Source organism: Ictalurus furcatus, chromosome 13, assembly GCF_023375685.1.
Source record: "Ictalurus furcatus strain D&B chromosome 13, Billie_1.0, whole genome shotgun sequence".
In the NCBI taxonomy this organism is placed as follows: domain Eukaryota; kingdom Metazoa; phylum Chordata; class Actinopteri; order Siluriformes; family Ictaluridae; genus Ictalurus; species Ictalurus furcatus.
In genome coordinates, this window is record NC_071267.1 from 2,994,132 (window position 1) to 3,016,893 (window position 22,762).

The 22,762-nt window shown below is 40.7% G+C and overlaps 1 pseudogene; it reads right to left on the bottom strand.

Annotated features, from left to right (window-relative positions):
* Window positions 1-7,364: 7,364 nt before the first annotated feature.
* On the bottom strand, window positions 7,365-18,223 carry LOC128617303 (uncharacterized; annotated as a pseudogene).
* Between the last annotated feature and the right edge of the window lie 4,539 nt (window positions 18,224-22,762).

Here is a 22,762-nt window from a genome sequence, read left to right on the forward strand (position 1 = left end):
TAGTCTATTATTCACATCTTATTTGTGCCGAGTTCCAATTTCATGCAAAAACCCCTAACTTATACTCTTAGCTGTGTCTCAGATTGTTTCATTGCTCACTTTCACTGTTTACTATAGTGCTTATAGTGTGTAGAGCTGCACAGGTGTACATGTGTCTGATTACATTCCCTACCAGAAACTGCATGTATGCTCTATGCATCTCTGTTTAAGTCAAGATGTGCCCCTTGTGAAAAACGATATGGTCCTGTGAGAAAATACAGTTCAGGTTAAAATAATTAAAATAATATGGGATGCGAATTGGCCTTAATAATGTTAGCTCCACATTTAATATTCACCAGATAGCAAAGCAGAACATTAGGTCTTAAAAAATTATATATAAGTAGTCAATTGCTATAATTAATGGATCAGCTTGCAGAGAGGGTTGGAATGTGTTTGGGATTTTAATGTGGTCTGTTTAGAACAGGATTTGACCAAAAAAAAACAAACAAACCCTATTTTGCTTCAATGTAAATATATATTCATTTATCATACATTAACTGATTAATAAAAAGTAACATTAAAAAAGTTAAATAAATAAACAAATAAATAAATAATAACTTTTATTTATTAAAATTAACTTAAAATGTGCATGCACATTTGAATAGCTACACATTTATAAGCTTGCCACCATTAATCATTTTGTATGATTTAACATGCAACATTGTTATTTTACAGATTTGCAGTGAATATTTATTTATTTTTTTTAACTAAGTGAGTTTCACTAGATCCTATTTTAATACTTTTATAATTTGAAATTAGGAATTTATTTAATTAAATATAAGCTATGCATCTATACACATATATACACATTTCATTACCGACACAGCCCTCTTCTGCACATATAGGGACCATTTTGATACACAGACTATGCAATCAGAAAAGAATTAGCAACTTGGTAGAAAAAAGGATACTTACTGCATTCTGGCGAGTTATAGCAGAATTCTGAAAAGGTGACATAAAAAAAAGATTAGAACAATGGAAGAAGAAGAAGAAGAAGAAGTAGAAATGTCTAGTGTAAAATTAAAGGCAAATTCAATTTGTCAGTCGTAAGTATAGAGCAGTCAAGTCGACATCACTCACCTACTGAGCCTTCACTACAAACAGTGGATAGCAGACAGGCGATGAGAAATGGCACGAGCTGTACATTCATCTGCATGCATAAGACAGTGTTTAAATATGTCATAATGTCTTAAAGCATCCTGACTGTCGTCTTTCGAATAAAAAAAATATATATTAATAATATAAAAAATAATATTCAAATTTGTTCTTTTAATAGTGCAAATCTGTGTCATAGGCTATGGACAATAGATAGTAGTCTTACCTTTTAACAGTGATGTTCAACACTACAGCTGAGCAGAATTCACACTCAGAAGTCACACTCATTCCCTTCTTAAATATATCTCAAATACTGTGGGCGTGTCACGTGACTCTGCTGCCAACACTTATGGAATTTCAAATGCATAATCTGATCTGATAAGAGATGACTGCTATCCTATGTCTGCACCTGCCTTTATTAAACATATAATTGGATAGCACTTCCCTTAATTTTAAATTACGCAGGGATTCCCAGTTCTTGTATGTTGTTCTAACACACCTCTTAAAGTTGACAATGAAACACTGAGTTTAATTAGGTGTATTAGCAGGTGTGTGCTTTCTTTTAGATCTTCCATCCTACTGAGTTACAATTTCAAGCTTACTTTAATATACCTTTAACTTTCACATGCTTTGGCATGTAGATGCAGCCTTGATTACCTGTTTTTTTAAGATTTGAACTGAAACTAAAGTGTGCCAGGAACTATACCTTCAACAGCAGATAATAGCTCTGTCAAAGACATCCAAATGCCTGCATATATATTTAGCAAATTTCCCATAAGTGGTTGATCTGTTGAATAAAAGCATTCAAATATGTGGTTTATCAGCATTTCATAACAGCATTCCCCACTGACATGCCTAGTACCACTCTCCTCCAGTGAGAGGTCAATTCAACAGTTAAATTTACATATAGGCTGTATTCAGGGCTGGCTCTACCAATAGGCAGAGTAGGCAATTGCCTAGGGCCTTGGAGGCCTCAAAGTAGGGTCTCCATAACATCCCTATATGCTAGTCCACCAATCAAGAAGGGCAGCAAATGATTAGGCTCGTTTTATATAGAGGAATTGTCACTCACCTCTAGTGAAACCAATTAATGTCCCCATTTGAAAGTGGGTCCCACCCTCTGAATGTATAAAGAGATATAAAGGGTATGATGAACAAAATGAACAAAATGCAAAAATGAAACTTTTCTGCAGCTGACTGACTGACCCATTTAGTCCCACAATAGTGACCGTAAAGAAGGTTTTATATATATATATAATATAGATAATACAGTGCATTTAAATACATTGGGGCCAATAAGTATTGAATGAGTCAACATTTTTTTCAGTAAATATATTTCCAATGAGGTTATTCACATGAAATTTTCACCAGACATAAGTATTAATTCAAGAACTGCAAATATAAAGAATTCACAACATTAAAGTCCATGAATAAAGTTGTGTGTAATAAAGTGGAATGACACGCTAAGAAAAAGCAGTTCTTCAAGGCAAGGTAAGGCAAGGAACCAGCTGAAATCCGTAAGTAGTTAGAAAGTAATTATACCTCCTATCTGTGCAAATTAATATCAGCTGGGTTAGTAAATTGATGGTCTATAAAAAGGCTTTTCATTACCTGTTACGATACCTTGTTTTCAAGTAAGCGCGGGTGATGCAAAAACAGGAAGGCGAGGATCAGGCTGAAGGCGAATTCAGAAAACAGACAGAGGTCAGTCGATCAGGTGAACAGACAAAACTGGGCAAGGCAGGGAATCATAATCCAAATACAGGCAATTATCCGAGAACCAGGAAAATCCAAAACGAAGATGACGGCTTGGTGAACGACAGACGTGACTGCTGAGCATTTACTTCGCGAGTCACCATTGTTCTCAGCCTGACCTAAATACTGTGTGTGCGTCTCTGATTGAGTGCAGGTGTCTGCAATCAGAATTCTGGAGAATGCGAGCGTGTGCGTGCATGGGAAGTGTAGTCCTCGTCGGCCATGTTTGTAGTTCGCGCTGCACTCTGGGAACTGTAGTCGTGAGTTCGCAGTGACGTGAAGGGCTCACTCCAGGAGCCAAGTCCCTTCAAGGCTTCCCTCTCCTCTGCGGTCCTGGTTTTGCTGGGTGAGTGGCATGAAAGTCCCTATGCAGGCTTGGGTCCAGAATGCCCTGGGATGGGATCCAGCACTGCTCCTCTGGGCCATATCCTTTCCAGTCCACCAGGTACTCTAGTTTACCTCTCCGACACCTGGAGTTTAGGATGGTCCGGACACGGTAGGCTGGCTGGCCGTCGATTTCTAACGGCTCCGGTGGGGAGTCACCCGGGACCACCGTGTCTAATGGGACCTGGGATAACTGATTTAAGGAGAGAGACATGAAATCAGAGCGATGCGGCTGTGCTTGGGCAGTTCCAGTTGATATGTGACCTCATTAATCTGTTCCTTGATTCTGAAGGGGCCAATATACCTGGGGTTAAGTTTCCTGCACGGGAGGGGCTGTTATAGGTCTTTTGTGGAGAGCCACACTCTGTCCCCAGGTTGGTAATTGGGATGGTCCCTCCGGTGACGATCCGCCTTTCGCTTGGCAGTGTGCGAGGCCTGCACTAGATGTTGGTGTGTGCTTTCCCAAACCTGCTCATTCCGGTGGAACCACTCAACAACTGCTGGCGAGTCAGTGGGGTTGGCATTCCAGGGGAATTAGGGTGGCTGGTAGCCCAAGACACACTGAAATGGGGTGAGCTGTGTTACCAATTGTCGCAGGGAGTTCTGTGCATACTCTGCCAATGGGAGGAATTGGCCCCAATCCTCTGGGTTTGTGGCACAGAAGGTCCGGAGGAACATTGCGACCTCTTGGTTTGCCCGCTCTACCAGTCCATTAGCCTGGGGGTGGTACCTGAGGTGAGATTAATGGTGATGCCCATCTTCTACATGAAGCTGGTCCAGACTCGTGACGTAAATTGCGGCCCCCTATCACTCACAATCTCTTCCAGGATCCCAAAGTACCTGAACATATGCTGGAACAGTAGCTCGGCAGTGGCAAAGGCAGATGGGATGGCAGGGAGTGGGATGAGGTGCAGGGACTTTGAAAAGCGATCAACAATCACTAGAATCGTGGTGTTTCCCTGCGACTCCAGTAAGTCGGTGATGAAGTCTAGGGCCAGGTGGGACCATGGTCATGCCGGGATGGGTAAGGGCTTAAGCTTACCGGCTGGCAGTGCCCCCGGTACCTTGGCCTGGGCGCACATAGAGCATGAAGTTGTACCTCCCTAGACACGTTGGGCCACCAGTACTTCTCGGCCAATAACCGGTAGGTACGATGTATCCCCGGGTGGCCCGTTGCTAGTGCCGTGTGGGCCCAGGTTGTGAGCTCCAGTCAGTTTCGCTTTGGGGCAAACTGCTTGCCGACTGGGCATGCTGCTGGGATTTGCGACCTGGGGAGACGTGCTATGGCTTGGTCCAGAGCCCACTCAATGGCGCTGACATTGCAGAAGGGGGGCAGGATACAATCTGGGTGGTCCGCTCGGCTTTCCAGGCAGCGGAGCCGCGACAGGGCATCGGCCTTGGTGTTCTTCACTCCTGGCCGATAGGACAAGGTAAACTGGAACCTGGAGAAGAACAGGGACCAGCGGGCCTGGTGAGGCGTGAGATGTTTGGCCGACCGCAGATACTCAAGGTTCTTATGGTCAGTATAGATAACAAACGGGTGTGTGGCAAACTCCAGCCAGTGCCTCCACTCCTCCAGGGCCAGCTTGACTGCCAGGAGCTCTTGGTTCCCCACATCATAGTTGTGTTCTGCCAAGGATAACTTGCAGGAAAAGAACGCCACAGGGTGGAGCTTGGGCTTGTCTCCGAGCCTCTGTGAAGAGAAGGGCCCCTACTCCTGTTTCCGAGGCATCAACCGCCATGACGAAGGGTCTGGAGGGGTCAGTGTGCCTGAGGATGGGAGCCGTGGTGAAGGCCCTCTTGTGCTTGTCCAGGGCATCCTGGGCGGCTGGGGTCCAAACGAGCTGCCTTGGCTTGCCCCGTAGAAGGGACGTCAGGTGGTGTGCTATGGTACTGAACCCTCGAATGAAACGTCAGTAAAAATTTGCAAAGCCGAGGAACCGTTGCAACTCCTTGATGGTTCGGGGCATGGGCCATTCTGCCACCGCTTGAACTTTATGTCTGTCCATGTTGAGAGTTGAGAGACAACTTGTCCAATTGTGTGCTTTCTAGTTGAAATAGTTTGAGGAAGGCCAACGTATGGGTGTGATGGTCAGATGTCCACATACCTTTGGCCATATAATGTAATTATTTCAAATACTTGCAAGTGCTTGGTAATTAATAAGAGAGAAAGTTACCACTGAATAACATCAATTGATGGAAGGAACATATAGATAAAGTAGGTTAGGTTCACTTATCAATTATACGATGCATTACCTTACATAATGGAAGGGTTTAGGCTTGTTTCATACAAAACATCCTATGATTGGTAAACTATTGTTAATGAATTATTATTTTGCTTTGAATATCAACACCTACACTAAGCTATACTATTATTACTAGAAACATATCACTATTAACTTATTCCTTATTTTGGACTTTCTATTTAAGGTTTATTTATATATTGTCATCTTGTCAGACATGTAAAATTACAGTTGTTCCCTAATTGATTTACCTATGATGTGTTTTTTTTTTTTCTTTTCATTGCAAGAGCTATGGGCTTTTTTTTTTTTTTTGCTATTTTAGTAAACTTTGTTGTAAAGTGTTCTTAAATCTTAATGCAACAGCATATAACTGACCATGTAGTGCATCAACATGTATGATGTGCTGCAAAACAAAAAACTTCCACTCAGGATACAGCTGCATAATTGGCAAGATAATATGACATAGAAGATATGAAAATGTCATATTGTCATTTTACATTTACGACACTTGGCAGACACAATTTATCCAGAGCAACTTACATTTTATACAGCTGAGCAGTTGAGGGTTAATGGCCTTGCTCAAAGGTCCAACAGTGGCAGGTTGGTAGTACCGGGATTTGAATTCATGACCTTCTGATCAGAATTACTTGATGAAATCCTATTTTATTTTCACAGATTTTCATTTTATCATTTTCAGCATTATACTGGGGTTCATTTGTGACATTTGTAGTTACAAATATAGATTTGTAGACTTTAATGGCAAATAGTGTCAATATGTCTTCTGAGTATAACGAAAGTTTTAAAACATGAAAAATTTAACCAGGCTGAAGGCCAGGTTGCACAAATCATTCCTGAAGTCACCAAACATAAAACAAACATCGACAAAACCAATCTACCAACCAGAGTTCACAAATAGGAAATCAAAAGACAAGGAGTACCTGTAATGGTTCCCTCCCTCACGCATGCAAGCACTCACTCGCACGCACATACACACACACACACACCTTCTCTGGAGTTCACACACACTCACGCCACAGTATATAGAGACTGTTTGAACACAATCTCTTTGCGAAGTATACGCTTAGTTGTTATTGTGTCTGTCGTTACCAAGCCTTACTAAGTGTTGATATTGTGGTTTTGACTTTGTTTACTCCATTGACCTCGATTCTCTGCCTTGCCTGTTTTGACCTGTTTGCCTGATCTATGACCCTTGCCTGTTTCCCTGCTGAAAAAACCAGCCTAAGCTGGTTGGCTGGTCTTAGCTGGTCTTCCAGCCTGGTCATAGCTGGTAGAGCAGGCTGGTTTTAGAGGGGTTTTGGCCACTTTTTTTTAGCTGGTCAGGCTGGTCTTAGATGGTCAGTGTTGGTCAAGCTGGTCATAGCTAACCAGACTTAACTGCTGATGTTGACTGGGTAACATATAGATTAGTTCATTGTATTTATTAAATAAAAAAAGCTAAAGAATCACTGATTGACAGTCTGTTTGATTAACTGATCACACACAGCAAATTTTAAAGTGTTATACTCACACTCACAGTGTGAAAATCAATGCGTATCCAGAGTTTATATAGGTCCACACTAAATAGAGTTAAATTTACACTTTAAGTAGTGTTATTTTTTCTACACTCAGTGCTTTTTCAACACTAAGAAAATGTTCACTGTTAACACCATTGGTGTAGATTTTTACTCCTCACAGGCTCCATTTACACTAAGCAAGTGTTGAATCTACACTAAATGTGTCACTAGCTCAACCCTAAGGGAGTTATTTTCAACACTAAGTAGTGTTCATACCCAGATTGAGGTAATAAAATGTAATCTATACACGTTATGCCTAAAAATGCATACCTTTAAAATGTGTGTACTCGTCAATAAAAGAACAGCTAACATATCAGTTGCTGTATCGAGTTGAACTTATATTTTCAACACAGTATCTTAGATGTAACAAACCAGCATGAACTGAGGTACAATATATTCACCATCATCTGACCCATATGGACTCTGTAGATCAAAAGGCCTGTAGAACTTCAAACTCCAGGCTTTTACAAGTTCACCCAAGTCACATATATGTACTTTAAATGCCTGGTGATGCTCTGAGAAATGTTCTGTGAAAAGTTTGTCCACAAAACTGTCGGCTACAGCCACGCTGCACTCATAATAACTTAAACTTTAACAAAGTATAGAATCTGTGCGTGACTCTCGTGGCTATTTGCATGCAGACTTTGACAACAAACACTAACATTTAACCTAGTTCAAAAGCTTTGCATGCAATTCCTTGACTCTGGGAGACTCACTGGTAAGACCAACATCAATGTTGTAGATTGTAGTCTACAGGAAAGTAAAGATGTTGACAAAGGCTTCCTCATACAACAGGTTGAACACATAGTGGACTTTGAAGAGTTCATCTATAGCACTCAAGGAGCTGGTTCCTGTGCATGGGATGAGGTGCTTATCCACAACCATGTAGAATTTGTCAATCCTGACCTTGATCCTTCCTAATGCCAGCAGATACGCCTGGCAGCCCTCCCTGGCACTGAGATGGCCTTTAATACTGGTGGATGACTAGAAAAAAAAAACAGCAACAATAAAAATTTGATTAAAAATAAAAATATACCAATTATGATGTGCAATGATGAAATCTGTAAAATGAAATCCATGAAATGTGGTCCTTAACATATTCAGACTTTGTGATGAAAAATGTGCTATAATCATAATTAAAAAACACATCAAACCTTCTTAATTCAATATGTGCAAAATAAAACCAGTTTGTATCATTCTTTATTTATTACTGGCAACTTCAGGACACCTTCAAAAAAGGAATATTTCAACCGAAAAAGAAAATTTTCTGATACTCCCTCAGGCCACCCATGATTTATATGACTTTCTTTCTTCATCAGAACACAAAGAATTTTCAAAGGAAATTCGAGTTCTGTAAGTCAATAGAATGCACGTGAATGGGTGCCATCTTTTTGAGAGTCCAAAATATACATTTAGACAGCGTCACAGTAATAAAAGTACAGTTATTCAAAGAGCTGACAAGCGGCACAGATTTAAAGTTAAAAGCATTTTGATTAGCGATTTGTTTTTCACAAAAACTTATCGATTCATGTCAGAAGACATTACTTGATTGACCGGAGTCACGTGGATTACTGTGACACTGTCTAACTGGACTCTCAAGGCGGTGACATCTGTTCACTTGCATTCTATTGTCCTGCAGAGCTCGAATTTAGAAAGAAAGTCACATACATCATAGTTCAATTCAATTCAATTCAATTCAATTTTATTTGTATAGCGCTTTTTACAATAGACATTGTCTCAAAGCAGCTTTACAGAAATATCAACATGGTATACAGATATTAAAGGTGCGAATTTATCCCAACTGAGCAAGCTTCTGAGTGGCGACGGTGGCAAGGAAAAACTCCCTAAGATGTTTTAAGAGGAAGAAACCTTGAGAGGAACCCGACTCAGAAGGGAACCCATCCTCATCTGGGTAACAACAGATAGTGTGAAAAAGTTAATTATGGATTTATATGAAGTCTGTATGGCCTTAGGAGCAGCCGTAGTCCCAGCAGTCTGGAATTAGAGAAGATTTGAGCTCCATCCAGAGGCAGAAAGGATCTGGATCTCTAGTATCTCCATAAATTCATGTGGGGCTCGGCGAAAGGAGAGAGGGAGAAAAAAGATTATTATGACTGCGAAGTAGTAGAACAGAATCTAGTCAGGGTAGGCTTGAGTAAACAAATACGTTTTAAGCCTAGACTTAAACACTGAGACTGTGTCTGAGTCCCGAACACTAATAGGAAGACTGTTCCATAACTGTGGGGCTCTATAAGAGAAAGCTCTTCCCCCTGCTGTAGCCTTCACTATTCGAGGTACCGTCAAATAGCCTGCATCTTTTGATCTAAGTAGGCGTGGCGGATTATATAAAACCAAAAGGTCGCTTAGATATTGTGGCGCGAGACCATGTAGTGCTTTATAGGTTAATAAAAGTATTTTATAGTTAACGCGAGATTTTACTGGGAGCCAATGCAGTATTGATAATATCGGTGTGATATGGTCGTACCTTCTAGTTCTAGTTAGGACTCTAGCAGCTGCATTCTGGACTAACTGGAGCTTATTTATATTCCTACTGGAACATCCAGACAGTAAGGCATTACAGTAATCTAATCTAGAGGTGACGAATGCATGAACTAGTATTTCCGCATCATGTAGTGACAATATGTTTCTTATTTTAGAAATATTTCTGAGATGAAAGAAGGCTATCCTAGTAATATTATCTACATGAGCATCAAATGATAGGCTGGAGTCAATAATCACTCCAAGGTCTTTAACTGCTGCACATGATGAAACAGAAAGACCATCCAGAGTAACCATGTGATCAGAAAGATTACTTCTAGCTACACGTGGGCCTAATAAAAGTATTTCTGTTTTATCAGAATTAAGTAGAAGGAAGTTAGTTAACATCCAATGTCTAATGTCCTTTACACAATCCTCAGCTTTACTAAGCTTCTGTCTGTCCTCTGGCTTCGCTGAAACATACAACTGTGTATCATCAGCATAACAGTGGAAGCTAATTCCATGTTTACGAATAATTTGACCTAGGGGTAGCATATATAAAGTAAAGAGCAGTGGGCCTAAAACAGAACCCTGTGGAACTCCAAAAGTAACCTCAGTACGCATGGAGAATTCACCATTTACATCTACGAACTGATAACGATCGGTCAGATAAGACCTGAGCCAGGAGAGGACTGTTCCCTTAATACCAACAACATTTTCTAATCTATCAAGGAGAATAGTGTGATCTATAGTATCAAAAGCTGCACTAAGGTCGAGTAACACAAGCAGAGAGACACAACCCTGATCGTAGGTCAGTAGAAGGTCATTTACTACTTTAACTAATGCTGTCTCTGTGCTATGATGAGGTCTAAACCCTGACTGATACATTTCATGAATGTTATTCCTATCTAAGTACGAGCATAACTGCTTTGCTACAACCTTTTCTAAAATCTTAGAGATGAAGGGGAGATTTGATATTGGATATAGTTGACTTGAGAATGAGTACATTATCAGCAAATTTACATTTTTGGGTGATTGATTCCTTCAAGTATCTAACCATAATAATAATAATAATAATAATAATAATAATACAATTCACAAAGACTTCACAACAGTATTGTGAGTTTTACCTTATAGAAATGCACAAGCCTATCAACAGCCTCCGCTGGACTTAGTCTTCTTCCTCCCTGAAGAAGGTGGCAGGAGAAGCAACAGTAGCAGAATAGATGAAATGTCACTGTCCCAATCTGAGTGATTATATATATATATACATATATATATATATATATATATATATATATATATATATATATATATATATATATATACATATATATACATATATATATATATATATATATATATATATATATATATATATATATATATATATATATACACACACACACACACACACACACACACACAATAACATACAAGAATACAAGAAGCCAGAGCAAATCTCAAACTATGACATCACAAATCATGCCTACCATTTTCAGATCCTTGTCCCCCTACTGCACTGAGAAGACACTTAATTTCTGCTGTTGAAGTAAGTGACTTGGCTTCGTTGATAATCTTGTGTTTGAATGAGGTCTCCCACCTCTCAAGCAACTTGTTGGATGTTTCAGCATTGCACAGCAGAGCAAAGTCCTGATTTACCTAATGATTAAGCATATTTCAAGATATACGAAAGGCTACTTAGGACTTTATTAATAGTTTACATCCAAAATGTATAGTGTGCATGTGAGAAGATTGATAGGCTAAGAAATCATGAATGTTTGAATGAAGTTAGATATTATTTGTGACACAGTTCAGGTCTGATAATGACACATGACACATGGGAGAGTTGTGAGCGCGAGTGATAAATCTATGAGTAAGTCTCAAGTAGTAATCATGACCCGAGTGTCCTTACAAGAAATATAAAAAAATTACAAAAAAACAGGATATATAAAATACACACTTAAATCCTTAATCTTTGAAAAGAAAGAGAAGGAACATTATTTTCACCAATCCTTTCACATCCAAAAATCTTGGAAAGATATTAAGGATGTCAGATGATCTTTCAGGGTTGTGTACCAGTTCTTGTCTATGCTTAAAAGTTTCCTTCATCTTTTGCATAAGTTCAGCTTCATCAGCTGTGTGGACAAGGAAGGAAATCGCCTCCCTGCACGCATCTCCTTCAAGCTGTTGCCAGTTGTCTATCTTTTGTGGGAATAAATTTAAGATACAGGAAAACACGAGGGTAACAGTGTGTAGTTTATTGAGAATCACTATCATACACATATTCCGGGGAGGGAATGGGTCTTGTAGAAGAATAATTTGTAGGTGAAATGTCATATGATGTGTTTGTAGCAAAGCTATTATCATCATCAGAGGAAAGAATAAACAGGCCCTCCACAGAAGTTATGAGAAGAAGCTGAGCTTAAGTTTGAGGGGAAGCATGAACATAGGTCACTGATGGAATGATACGATAAGCGGGAGAATAAGGAAACCCTGTGGGTACAGGTGAAGAGCAGAGACATTCCAGCAGAGCTGTAACATCGATGGCCAAATAAACCAGCTGATGACGTATATATTCACCCAGGCCTGTGAGATTGAGCAGCCAAGAGAGAGAGAGAGTCCAGCTGCAGGTCAGCGTTGATCAGCTGGACAGAGATCAGACAGAAAGGACAAAAAATTAGATAAAACAGTAGTGGTAACACTTAAAATATATTCACCTAAATACCTAAGTTTTTCCTGAGATTTCAGTTAGGTAAAGTTAGATTAGGTTGGATTTCGGTTTTGCTTAGGTCTAACCCTAACCTAGTAGATGCATTCAATGCATTAACTAATGTTAAATATAACATGTGATTTTTAAATTTTGCTAGTTTGTGTTTATATTGACATTAACAGCATTTATTAATCCTAGTTAATGTATTTTTATTGTTAGTTCATGTTAACTTATGTAGTGTACTGGGTAACGTAGTTAACTAAAACAACAAATTGAACCTTATTGTAAAGTGTTACCATTATTATTTTACTGCATATTATTATGCAATAGTACGGAGCCCCCTAGTGTCAGATAAGAAAAAAAAATACAGCCACGTGTAAACCATGCCCTCAGTTTTGTAAACCGCGTACACCGCATTAAAGTTGGGTTTATATTGGACATTCGCTGTACATTCGAGCTTCTCTCTTCTATTTCTCAAGAAATAAACACACAAAAAGAACATAATGTGTATTGTCTTAATAATGTGTATTGAGTGGACATAGAACCAATACAACTGAATATATTTTTTTAATTTTCTCCCATTAAAGCCCTGGAAGCCTGAAGAAAAGAATTACATAGTTGCTGAGTGTTACGACCCAGTCTAGGTCGGGCCGCAGCTTACAATAAAATAAAAAAAAAGAAAAGGGTTGGCGAGACCAAGATTGCGTTTGCTTTGTTTATTCTCCAAATGGAGCACCTTTTATATACACAGTGGTTTCACTCTTCAGAAGCCTGCCAGGCCAAAATAGTAAACAAAAATACCCTCTAACCTACCACAAGAAAACTAACTAAACTACAGGAAAAGAAAACAAAAATACACCATCTTCCCTCACTCCCTAGCTAACCCAAAAACAGGAGAAAAGAAGAATCAACATAAATGGAGCCAACTTCCTACAAACCACTCTTAACCGTGCCCTATTTACAGATGTGACTATTAGTGTGTTAATTAACAAAATAATATATTAATATTATAATAATAATAATATATTCATATATACACAAGTATATCACACGAATCATAATGGGGCAGAGCATAAACAAAGTCAAATCAGGCATAAGGTCATACACAGGCGAAATGGTCACACACAGGCGAAAAGCACTTCTCTCTATACACAAAGCAATGGCAATCATCTGCCCTGGGATGGAGACTGACGAGGCTTAAGTACACTTCCGGAACTGTGCAAGGAACCAATCCTGTCGCACAAGGCCAGAGCAGGCGTAGACAAGACGTGATCATCCACTAGCAAGCCGGAACGTGACGCATGCAGTGGGCGGGGCCTAGAGAAGGGGGAGGAGACAAAAGAAACCCATCCCACCACCGACATAGACATGCAAATGGAACATAGAGCAAACAGATATACACTGGATAACGTAACACCCCCTCCCTTATGAGTGAACGTCAGGTTCACAAATGTCATTAAAATAACACCGAGATAGTGAGTCAGCCACAACATTTTCAGACCCTTTCTTATGCTGAATGGTTATGTTAAAACCTTGCACAATCAAGGACCACTGCATGAGCCGTTTTTTGCTGTTTGACATACGATGTAAAAACACTAGGGGTTTGTGGTTTACAAAAACAGTAACAGGGTCAGAGCTGGAACCAATATAAACTTCAAAATGCTGGAGCGCACGCAAAAGGGCAAGGGCCTCCATCTCAATAGTGCTGTAGTTCAACTGATGACAGTTAAACTTGTGAGAAAAGAAGCTAACTGGGTGATCTATGCCCTGAGCATCTTCCTGAATCAAGACAGCACCGGCACCCGTACCAATGGCGTCTACTTCAAGTTTGAAAGGCTTCACAAAAGATGGAGCAAGAAAGAACAGGTGCACTACATAACAACATCTTAGCCTCAAAAGCAGCCTTACAGCTAGAAGTCCATATAAAAGAAACAGAGTTACGGAGGAGATTTGTGAGAGGCAACACAACATCTGAAAAATTCTTACAAAAACTCCTATAGTACCCAGCCATCCCAAGAAAGTGTCGAAGATCTCTTTTCGTCTTAGGCGCAGGAAAAGTGGCAATGGACTTAACTTTAGCATCCAGTGGGCGAACAGTACCATGTCCAACCTGTTTACCGAGATTACCAAGGTTACGGTGGCATGACCAAACTCACATTTTTTGAGGTTCAGAGTAAGAGAAGCTGTCTGGAGACCAGCAAACACACAGGCTAACACACAAATATGACTATCCCAGGTGTCTGTAAAAATGATCACATCGTCGAGGTAGGCTTCACAGTTCTCTACATCTCCCAATACCTGTGCCATTAGCCGCTGAAATGTAGCTGGAGCATTTTTCAGACCAAAAGCCATGACCGTATATTGAAGAAACCTGTCTGGTGTAGCAAAAGCAGAAATCTCAGATGCACGTGGGATGAGTGGAACCTGCCAGTAACCCTTTAGAAGGTCCAGTTTTGTGACAAACTTTGCATTTCCGATTCAGTCAACACAATCTTCCGTTCTTGGGACGGGAAATGAGTCCGCTTTAGTTAAAGCATTGACTTTTATATAATCTGTGCAGAATCTATAGCTTTTGTCAGGCTTTGGAACTAGCAGGCAGGGCGAGCACCAGGGACTACAGCTAGGCACAGCAAGACCATTCTCAAGCAAGTAGTCTGTTTCTTCTGTCATAATGGCATGTTTAGCGGGATTAACCCTATAAGCATTTTTGTTTAACTGGAGCATTATTATTAACATCAATGTCATGTCTGAGGACAGTAGTATGAGAAGGGGTATCAGAAAAAAGTGATGGATATTTCTTTAAAAGACTTATTAAATCACCCTGGGCTGGCTCTGACAAGTGAGCAAGTTTAGACTGGATATTTGCCAGCCATTCAGAGTTTGGTAACTGAGCACAGGGAAAACAAGCCCTACCTAAACTGAGACCATCCACCTCAGCAGAATACTCAGATGGTGGCATGCTCATAGAGGCAGCAGCTACTGACATGACAACAGGAACTGAAGAGCCAACATCCATGGTAGCACGAGAGATATAAGGCGTGAGCATATTCACATGGCACACATGAGACTTTCGTTTCCGGTCAGGGGTTTTCACAACATAGTCTGTATCACTCAACTGAGACTCAATAACATAAGGACCTGAGAACCTAGCCTGGAGAGCAGAGCCAGGTAATGGCAGTAAAACCAAAACCTTGTCACCCGCTTGGAATGTACACACCACAGGCTTTTTATCAAAACGAGCCTTCATACAGGCCTGAGAGGATGCCAGAGAACTTTTGGCTAACTCAAAAGCAGTATGTAGGCGCTCACGAAAGGAACTAACATAATCTAGGACATTCCTAGTTAGGGGTTTCACCGGACTTGGAGACAGGAACTTTTCCTGTAAAACCTTTAAAGGTCCACAAACAGAGTGCCCAAAGACTAACTCGGCAGGACTGAAACCAAGTGACTCTTGTACACCATCACGGATAGAAAATAATAACAGGAGAATCCCCTCATCCCAGTCTTTTCGCTGACCTAAACAGTAGGTCCTAAGCATAGACTTCAATGTCTGATGGAGCGTTCTAATGCACCCTGGGACTCTGGGTGATAACCACTAGAAACCTGATGACGCACGTTCAGTTGTGTCATAACCTTCCTGAACAGAGCAGACATAAAATTTGAACCCTGGTCTGACTGGATGTATTTTGGCAAACAAAAAGTGGTACAAAACTTGACAAGACCTCTGATGACAGCACGGGACTTTATGCTGCGCAGGGGTATAGCTTCAGGGTACCTAGTAGCAGCACACATCAAAGTTAGTAGGTATGAATTACCAGACTTGGTTCGAGGAAGGGGACCCACACAATCTATTAAAATTCTTTCAAAAAGTTCTCCCATAACAGGTATAGGTTGAAGTGCAGCAGGGGGAACGACCTGATTTAGTTTCCCTGCAAACTGACACACATGACAGGAACGGCAATACCTAGCAACCTCTGACCTCATAGCAAGCCAAAAAAAATGCCTTAAAACACGGTCATATGTCTTCCTCACACCAAGGTGATCAGCGAGATCATGGTCATGGGCAATACTCAACACCTGGGTTCGGTATGGTTTTGGAAGCACAACTTGAAAAACTGACCTCCAATCATGCTCAGAATTCAGGGGTGTCCACTTACGCATCAATACATCCCATCAAAGAAATACGCTGTAGAACATTGAGGTAACTGTGCCCTATCTACAGCAGCAGCCATACAGTGAGAGAGTGAAACATCTGTTTTCTGGGCAGCCACAAGCTGTTCTCGCCCAACACCCCATTTACCACACTCTTCTTCCAATACTGGAGAAGCTTTAGATTCAAGAAGAACCCCAGGACTAGAACACAAATCTTGGTTTTCAAACAAGGGATTGTCACTACACAAAAGAGTCTGAAATATCGACAGCACCTTTCATTTTGCGAGCTTGGGCGCGTGTCACGACACAGGAACTGAAGACAGAGGGAAACTCACGTAAAAGCTCATCGCTCTGATGCAACACGGGAGCGTCTGTTACAACAGGCAAATGGAAAACCTTTCCACCGGCTAAATCATTACCCAAAATAAACAAAACTCCCTTAACTGGCAACTGAGGTCGAACTGCAACCTTAATGAAGCCAGACACAACCTCAGAATGAAGATAAACCATATGCAATGGGGCCTTCACTACACCAAGTTCAATACCCTGAACTAGAACATCTCCACCACAGCTAGAGTGTTCAGACAAAGGAAGGACACCTTTCAGCATGAAGGACTGAGCTGCTCCAGTGTCTCTCAGAATACGCAGTGGTTTACGGTCCGAATCGGTATCAGAGGAGTGAAACTACACCATCCAGAATAAAAGGTTCAAATGCAGTATCAACTGAAGAAAGTGAATGCAAACTGTCACAGTGTTGTCGTTGTACAGCGAGCGAAGAGACTTTGCTCATTCAAATAAACCACAATTTTGTCAGAAATACAAGTCTTAAATTCTTCAAGCAGGATCAATTCTTTTAACTGATCAAAAGTAACGACCTTATTTGCGGCTTATTTGCAGACTTTTAACGCGCGAACTCAACATATGTTTGGCTGGCGGTTTTGGCATGTTTTCGAAATTTCTGCCGATAAGCTTCAGGGACAAGTTCATATGCCCGTAACACAGCTGATTTAACTGTTTCATACTCCAAGCTTTGTTCCAACGTCAGACCAGAACATACTTCTTGAGCTTTTCCCACAAACGTGCACTGTAGCAATAAAGACCAAATATTAAGTGGCAGCAATGCACTCAAACACAGAGAAATAGGTGTCCACCTCACTTTGCCTAAATGTAAGAACTAACATTTAGGTTAAGTGTTTACTAACATCAAAACCAGTAGGACTTACAGACGAGGTGCCATGATGCGCAAGCTCTAGCACAGGCTATGAACTGATGAACAGGTACAGGAAGCGCATGTGCAGGAGACGCAGGTGAACCGGGAGCTGGCCTATTTCGCAGCGCCAACTCTAACTCCAGCTCCTTCAACTTTATCTCCTTCTTGGTTTCCAGCTCCAGTGTTTGGAACTGCAGTAGCTGAGCTTGGTACTGCTGACGACTTAACTCAAGGTCAAGTTTCTTTAGTTGCAGCACGAGCATGGGTTCCTCTAATGGAGAGTGTACTACCACGGGATCTATGCACGTTGGTTCCTCGGCTTGGCCCTAGCCTCTGCTGAAGCCAAATCCTTGGAACCACTGACCGGTGATGCAACACCCGCCTCGGTAATCTCAAGCATGACTCGCTGTTTTACAAGCTCCTCATACAGCAGCTTTTTGAGGTCTCGCTTAGTGGTGCTCCGTGTAACTGATACGTTGTAAAAGTTCGCAAGGAGCAACAGATCATCCTTACAGCATCGCTCAAACTGCTCTAATGTGGGACAAATAGCAAACTGCTCCAGGTTAAAATTAGTTGCCATATCTTATAACCTGTACACACACACACTCCCCACCACAAAGACAAAACCACCAGACAAACACGCCGAAAGAGAAACGGGACGAAACGAGAAACGGGACGAAACGAGGGAAACCACAGGTATGAGACCTGCGTGAAGTTGGCCCCCCCACCAACGCAAAATGTCAGCAAAATAGTCTCAATCATTTGTGCTTCGTTTGTGCTGGTTTGTGCCATAAAAATTTTTGTTTGTGCTGCTTTGGTTCAGGAGATATTAAAAGAATAGTCAAAGGTCATTCTGGGGTCACTCAGCCCTCCCACATGCTCCAAATTAACCCGAAATAGTCTCAATCGTTTGTGCTTCATTTGTGCTGGTTTGTGCTGATAAAAGTTTCGTTTGTGCTTCTTTCATTTTTAAAAAAGCAGCACAAATGAAATTTTTTATGGCACAAACCAGCTCAAACAAAGCACAAACGATTGAGACTATTTTGCTGATGTTTTGTGTTGGTGGGGGGGCCAACTTCACACAGGTCTCATACCTGTGCTTATAAAAAAATAGAAAAGGGTCGGCGAGACCAAGATTGCGTTTGCTTTGTTTATTCTCCAAACGGAGCACCTTTTATATACATAGTGGTTTCACTCTTCAGAAGCCGGCCAAGCCAAAATAATAAACAAAAATTCCCTCTAACCTAACACAAGAAAACTAACTAAACTACAAGAAAAGAAAACAAAAATACACCGTCTTCCCTCACTCCCTAGCTAACCCAAAAACAGGAGAAAACAAGAATCAACACAAATGGCGCCGACTTCCTACAAACCACTCTTAACTGTGCACTATTTACAGAGGTGACTATTAGTGTGTTAATTAACAAAATAATATGTACATATATACACAAGTGTTTCACACGAATCGTAACGGGGCAGAGCATAAACAAAGTCAAATCAGGCATGAGGTCATACACAGGCGAAAAGCACTTCTCTCTATACACAACGCAATGGTAATGATCTGCCCTGGGATGGAGACTGACGAGGCTTAAGTATACTTCCGGAAACAAGCAGGCAACCAATCCTGTTGCGCAAGGCCGGAGCAGGTGTGGACAAGACGTGATCATCCACTAGCAAGCCAGAACGTGATGCATGCAGTAGGCGGGGCCTAGAGAAGGGGGAGGAGACAAAAGAAACCCATCCCACCACCGACATAGACACACAAATGGCACATAGAGCAAACAGAAATACATTGGATAATGTAACACTGAGAAACAGATAAAGTGGTAACAGCTTTAACTTGGAGCAATCTGTTTAGGGTTTGTAACAAGTGTCTGGTATTATTTTGATTGTTTACAATAGCCGGAGAGAAGTAAGATGATCTTTCAGTTTCCATTAGTGCTCGGTAATCACCCAGAAGATCCTTCCACACTTGATAGTAGACATTCAGTCCAGTAAGGCGCCAATTGCACTCGATTTTCTGACAAGCAGCCTTTCTAGAGCGCAGATTGTTATTATACCAGGGAGCAGAGCGGGCGAATGTGACCTTATGTGACCTTAGGGGAGCAAATGAGTCAAGATTACTAGCAAGAGCAGAATTTAACTGCAGAACATTCTCCTCCAGCGATGAGGGATGCAGATCGCTTAAGGTGGTAACAACCGAATTGGAGAAAACTGTCTGATCAATAGACTTCCACTTCCGGAAGGTTACTGTTCGGATGGTAGGCTCACTTGGATGATACAGTTCCAGATTAAAGAAGACAGCTGAGTGATCAGACAGTCCAATGTCAACAGATGAAAACTGTGATACAAACGAGCCGTTTGCAATCACGAGGTCCAGGGTGTGGCCCTTGTTATGAGTAGGGTCAGTTACAAACTGTGTGAAGCTAAAACAATCAATTAGTGACAGAAATTCCTTAACCGCCACAGAGTCACTCTGGTACACATGAATGTTAAAATCTCCCACAATTAAAATTCTGTCAAACTTCATTCTCAATGTTGACAGGAAGTCAGCAAATTCTGACATAAGAGCTGCACGTGTCTTAGCCTTAGGTGGTTTATAGACTGTAGCAATGATGGTAGATATAGGAGCGGAAATACTGAAGACCAGACATTCAAATGATGAAAACTGGGGAACGGACACAGAGCTTATATTGAACTTCAGGTTGTAAACCACAATAATGCCTCCGCCTCTGCCAGATAGCCTATGGAGGTCAAATGCTCCAAAGCCCGCTGGAGTGATCTGGTTAAACAGGAGCCCATCATTTTATTTATGGCAGGTTTCGGTTAAAAACAACAAGTCCAGCTTTTTATCTGTAAGAAAATCCAATAAAAGCAGCGCCTTGTTATTCACAGACCGTGCACTGAATAATGCGGCATAAGCCAGGCTCTGAGGCGGAAACGACAGTGGTTTAATTTCCATGTGGGGAACCGATATTAAATTAGTGTGATCAACACCAGTATGGAGCAGTTTGTTGGTCTTACGTCGACAGGTAGGGACAAAGATGTTAGGAGAGGATGAGACAGCAAAACTGCGCCTCAAAGATGGACATATGGTTTAGGACGTAGCAATCCAGCGTCTCGACAGAGTTTGGAAGAGTCTTTGGCTAGACAATAAGAGCTCTGTTTTAAAGACAGAAGCTGGCATGTAGTGTACCTTAGGGCCATGGTCGTTGAGTGCACACTCACAAGGCCAAGGCGTTGAAGCTCCGGAGCGCACTGCTAGCACAAAGTCATACAATCCACACACGCAGCTGGACCGAGGCGTTGATTCTGCGATGCACGCTGCAGGTTATTCCAGGTGGAACACAGAAATAAAAACAACAGTCCAATGTATATAAAATGGCACCACCACATCGCAATTGTAATGGCGCTAAAAACAATATAACTTAAAAAACCTTGCAGTTACTTAAAATAATATGACTTAAAAAACAAACGAAAGCAAACAAAATGGTAACAGGAGCGGCAGCAAAACATGCCAGCGTACCCTGTCACCGGAACCGGCTGGAAAACCACTTCGGTCTTATCTACCAAAAACATGCCAGTAGGTGTATTGGCCAAGAAAAATTGCTCAAGCAGTTATTGAAAGTGAGTAAGTGTGAGTTCTCTGCTGTATTTGTAGTTTGGAAGAGTTACTCCATTCAAGCCAGTCTATTAACATGAAGTGTACGTTTTGGTTTATGACAGCAAATGTGACATCAACATTATTATGGCAGACTGAAAAACAGTCCCTATTTATGTAGTACTGTGATGACCTCTTCAGTACTATAGTACTGAAGCCTCTGTTCTGTGCCTTTTTACTGTCATGGTGTGCTTGCAGATTACCTCTCTCATACAGTACTGTATGTCCACCATATTTGGGACCAGCTTCTTTCCACAAGTTGTCAGGACCCTCAGTATACCTAATATATTGTCAACCAATCATCAACACACTAGTGACTTTAATCTCTAGGCATGCTATCTGTGTACCTTGTATTTTTTCATACTTGGGAATGTTACTATGCACTGTCTATCCACACTAGTATTACCAGTTATACAGGTACAGTGCCTTGTTCACTTTATTCCTAATGCTCAGGTACTTCTACTCTTCTACATTGACTCATCACACACCAATCTACTATGCTGAGGATCACTGTACACACTGCATTATATTTAATGTATTGTGTTGTATTAATTATATTGTCCTTATTGTACAGACATCTGCTCAGCATTTATTTATTGTTTTGTGCTTTGTTGTCCATTTTGCACTGACACTTTTTCTAATTTTGCACGTGATGTGTTGTCACTTCTGTAATGATGCACAAAGGCATCGTAAAACATGATTTCATTCTAATATATAAATGTATGTAGCTAGAATAACAGTTATGTTTTGCAGTCACAGTGCATCCAAATTAAATCAACTTTAATTACATGAGAGCTAGATTCTGTTGTGATTTAAAATTTATCATCATAACCTACAGTATGTGAATTTGTTTACCCAGTCTCTCCTATAAAATAGGTGAAGCTATGACAGCAGTACATGCTGAAGCACAGCTTGGAGCGTTCCGTCTTCCAACAACAAGGTCATCCAGATATAGTAGCTACTGGGGGAATAAAAAAACATCACAAAACAAGTCTGTGAAACAAACAAAGATTGAATACACCATACAACATATGAACCCATATGAAGACCTTTGGGTAGAATTTTTCCATGACCCAGTAGTGAAACAACTTGTTTTATTTTGGATTCCCAAATTTAAAATATACACTATATGGCCAAAAGTTTGTGGACACCTCACCATCACACCAATACATTCCCCTCTGAAAGTATTGGAATGGCAAAGTCAATTATAATTTTTTTGTGCTATACACTGAAGACGTTTGGGTTTGAGATCAAAAGGTGAATATAAAATGAATCATATGAAAATGAATAAATAAATTAAAGACAAAAGATTAATATAAAACAACAGATCAGATTTTCAGCTTTCATTTCCTCATATTTACATCTATATGTGTTAACCAACTTACAACATCTTTTGTTTAAACACACCCATTTTTCAAGTGATCAAAACTATTGGAACAAGTGATGAACCTGTGTTTC